At 45.8% G+C, this 4,529-nt stretch overlaps 1 non-coding gene across 1 annotated transcript; it reads left to right on the plus strand.

Moving 5' to 3' along the window:
• Positions 1-4,191: 4,191 nt before the first annotated feature.
• LOC146336064 (U2 spliceosomal RNA) lies at positions 4,192-4,373 on the plus strand. The gene has a single exon (XR_014785836.1). It is a non-coding gene; the product is annotated as a U2 spliceosomal RNA (small nuclear RNA).
• Positions 4,374-4,529: the final 156 nt, after the last annotated feature.

Below are 4,529 nucleotides of genomic sequence, written 5' to 3' on the forward strand. Positions count from 1 at the left end.
TGAGGGGTGCTAACGATACCTAGCAGAGGAGGCTCAATGCCTTCAGCAAACTCCATTTCCCAGGAATTGTTGGGAAAGTTTAGCTGTGACAGCTAACAGAGGATAATGCTGTACTCTAATTACACTGGGATCAGAGTTACGTCACCACTATGTTGGTGGAACGGTCATGTCCAATGTGTGCTCAGCCTAGAATAAAAAGGTAAAGGTGTCCCCAACCAGTCGTGTCTGACTCTAGGGTGCGGTGCTCATCCCCGTTTCTAAGCCGAAGAGCCAGCGCTGTCCAAAGACGCTTCCATGGTCATGTGGCCGGCATGACTGAACACCGAGGTGCACGGAACGCTGTTACCTTTCCCGCTGAGGCGGTACCTATTTATCTACTTGCAATTTCTTGCTTTCGAACTGCTAGGTTGGCAGAAGCTGGGACTGAAGACGGGAGCTCACTCCGTCACGCAGCACTCGGGTCTCGAACTGCTGACCTGCCGACCTTCCAGTCTGCAGTTCAGCGTCTTAACCACTAGGCCACCGCGGCCCTTCAGCCTAGAATAGGAGGGCAAAAATATAAAAATGGCAGGGAAATGACAGACTCTCTGGAAACCATGGCAGCGCTCCCAATCAAGGCTGTTATTTTCAGGGCTGGTCCAAGACATGTTGCTGCCTGAACCAATGATCAGGTTAGCACCCCCATTCCACAGTGGCTCCAATATCAGTTGGGCGGTGGATCTGCTCTGGGTTGACTGATGCTCAACATGCCATGGCTACTGAGCATGCTCATGTTGTCACTGGGCTGAGTTCTTTTGTGGGTTGTTTTGTCCGCTTACACTTTTGCGGGGAGGAACTTCTGCAAGCCAAGCATGCTGATATCTCCCTCTTGTTTCTCCATGGCCATGTTTTGGCTCTGTTTCTGTTGGCACACACCACCTGAGTTTACTATTAGAGGAAGTGATGCAACTCCCCATCCAACACACACACACACACACACACACACACACACAGCTGCTAGAGACCAGGACAGAGGGCTGAACCCTGAAGAATAACAACTCTAGTGAGTCAACACTAACAAAGTTTTAACATCCCCCCCCCCCGACAAGTACGGAGACATTGATTTATCCATGAGGAGGAGAAAAAACCAGAGTCTGTCCCTGACAAATAGCAACAGCTGGAGTGCATATATTTTCATTTCCCTTGATTCTTCACATTTCCCTTAGTTCTTCATCTTGCCATGCTCTCAAAAAGGGAGAAAAAAAAATGAAAACGAAAACGAAAACACCACTCTATCTGTCTACAGATCTATCATGCTCACCCTATTTGCAGAGACATATGACTGAAATCTGAAAGATACATGGGACTGAGCTCTCCAAGATGGCATACATTGTGGAGACAGCTTTTTTTTGCTGTCAAACACATCATTCTTAACTAGATATATGAAAATGGAAGGTGATGAATGCTTGGATACATCCACCAAAGCTGGGAGCATCTATGCTGTGGTGCCTGGGGGGAAAGAAAAAAAAATGGGGAGGAGGAAAGTAAATGAAAGAAACCCAAACAGGGGGATGTCATGGTTCGTTTGCTGAGGCCTGCACCTCCTCTGGGATTAATAGATAGGCTTTCAAAGGGCAAAATCAAAGGGTGCCTCTGCCAGAAGGTAACAAATGTTGAGTTCTGTATTGTAAGAAAAGGGTTATATAGGTCTGATGGTGGGTGTAAAAACACACACACACAGCCCTCTGTGATTTCTAAACAGGTGGCATTGTTCAGGAACTATCTCCATTTTCTCTTAGGAGAAATGTAACTACCACTTATTTGCAAGATGCCTTTGCCCTTTATAAAAGGGGATGAACGAATACATCTATTTCCAGCCCATTTCAGTTTCTCATGCAGGGAGAAACTGGCCCTCCCATTACATGGACTGATGCACCTGCATCAGGCAGTGGAGTAGGAGGAGTGGTGAAGTGTGCTGCCCAACCCCCCAACCCCTGCCAGGAGGGCTCACTACCCCACTACCTCCAGCGGGTGGTCTGGAGAGTCTTGTCAGAGGCTTTCCTGCCATGGCATTTGTTGCAGCGAGAGAGCAGCTGTCAGGGCTCTCTGGAGCAGCCACCACCCTCCCTTTCATTGCACACACCTGTTACAGGAGCCACAGGCCCTGCGAGTATTCTGGAAAACTCTTGCAAGAGTTCAGCCAGGCCCTGTGAGAGTTTGGGTGAGCTCTCCTGAGAGTTCAGGTGAGCTCTTGTGAGAGCCCCACAGCTGGGAAGGGACACAGGCTGGCAGAGGGAGGTGGCAGCAGTGGGCAAGCGGGAAGATGACAGCAACATGTGCTCTTGTCTCAGTTGGTAACATACCTTAGGCCATGGCTGTTCCCATGTATTCAATCATGAGGCTGTTCCATCCAGTTTCCACACCTGTCTGTGGATTAAAACAAACGCCTGCAAGAAAATTAGAAGTCATTTTTTGCATGCAATCTCCTGTAATATATACATTTTTGGACACTACTTTCCCAAACAGACACAGCTTTTTGCATTTTTGTATGCAGTTTTTGGAACCAAGAACTGTATCCCAACATTTGGAGAAGTGTGCAATCCAAAGGATAATGTCTTTCCAACCTGCATATTCCAGAATGTGCAGTCTAGGTTGGTTTTCTTAAAAATGCAGACCAACAAAATTCTCCCCTGCCCTACTTACAAAGCAACTATGATTAAGATGGCATTCATGATTAAAGATCTGGAAACAGCTGTATCCAGCCAGGTGGTTGAAAGGGCCCCAAAGCCCGCAGCCCTGGGAGGACTGAATGGCACAGGGGTGTCAATGATCACAGGCTCAAGATTACTTGTTCATGATCAGGAATTGTTCAGCTCTCTGAGCCCAGGAGCTCCTTAGACCACAACATGTAGGATGGAGCTCATGTCTAATCTAGCTCAGTGCTATGGCACATGATTTCCATGCAGAAAGTCTGAGCCACAACCACCAGGGGTAGGGATGTATGGATTGTGTAAAATCTGTTCTGTCTATGTTTCATGGATTGTCAGGTGCCTTCTGTTCCATCCTCCTCCCACTGAAGGAATTGGATTTTTTTTAGTTTCTGAATTTGCACAAATGCACAGGTGTGAAAATGTGCATATCCCTCCAAATGCGCATTTTCATGCTTTAGCCTGTGGGGGAAATGTGCATTTTTGGCCAGGCTTTTAAAAAATTAACATATTTTACTTTGATTTAATTTGCGCAAAATTTGGGAAAGTTAGAAAACTGGTCCACAAATCTGTGGAATCCACCCTACAGGGGAAAAAGCCGGTCTACTGCAGAATCCGTGGGTTGGATTCATAAAAATCGGAACTCATTTGCTTACATTGAAGATTTCTTATCCCTAACCAGGGGCACAGAACTGGGCTGTGGGCGAAATCCTGCTTGCCTGGAGTCCTAGTCTAGCCCTTCAGGATTCCCCAGATGACCATCCATCATTTGGTGGTTTCTCGGGTTTGGCAGTCTCCTCCACCCCATTCTACATGGTACCAATACCTCTTGTAAGATTTAGTTACTGACAGTAAGAGCTTTACTTAAAATATACTGGCAGTTTGGGTATTTTGGCCTTTAGTCCCATTTTGCCTTGAGTCCCAACCTGTTTTGTCCTCAGTGCCACCCACCACTGAAATGTAGCCCCCGAGATCTTGAGAAGCTGGGGTGGTGCTAGGGGAACCTCAGAGGGCTGGATTGGGGTGGATTGGGCCTGTGTTTCTATGCTCCTGATTTGAGGATTGAGCCTTTCCTGGGTTTTGACATGTTTTCTGGTTCTGGCTTGTTAGTGTTGATCCTTATCTAGGGATGTATGGATTTTGTAAAATCCGATCCATCTGCGTTTCACAGATTGTAAGGCAGCAATCCATTTTGTCATCTGCTCACTGACAGAATTGGATTAGTTCCAATTTTTGAACTTGTGCAAAAGTGCACTTGGAAAAATGCACAAATCCCCCTTGAAATGCGCGAATCCTCCCAAAATGTGCATTTTCATGCTTTAGCCTATGGTGGAAATGTGCATTTTTGGCCAATGTTTTTTTTTATTTTACGTAGTTTTCTATGACAGTAAAAAAACTGGTCCACAAGTCTGCAGAATCCAAATCCAAATCACATTTTTATTTGTACCAAGCCAATGGCCATTGCAATTTGTAACAATGTTTATAGAAATATGCATAATCAAACATAAAAACTAGTAATATTTTAGTAGTATCTCTTCCTATCAGTTTAATTTCTGATGTGTCCTCTATTTGAGGACTATATATTAAATGGATTTTTGGAAATAGGTTTAAAAATCCCTGGTGGTCTAGTGGTTAGGATTCAGTGCTCTCCGCAGAATCCATGCGACTCAGGAAAAGCCACTCTGCTGCAGAATCTGTGGGTCAGATTCATAGAAATCCGAACTCATGTGATTCTACTGCAGATTCCTCTGACATCCCAATCCTTGCCTCTCGTTCAGTGGCTCAGCTCCACACTTACTTAGCGGTGTGCCCCAGTGGTGGATTGCGACGCATCATCTGAAG

This window comes from Heloderma suspectum, chromosome 13 (assembly GCF_057233095.1).
Source record: "Heloderma suspectum isolate Gila_16-S chromosome 13, 16-S_ref, whole genome shotgun sequence".
In the NCBI taxonomy this organism is placed as follows: domain Eukaryota; kingdom Metazoa; phylum Chordata; class Lepidosauria; order Squamata; family Helodermatidae; genus Heloderma; species Heloderma suspectum.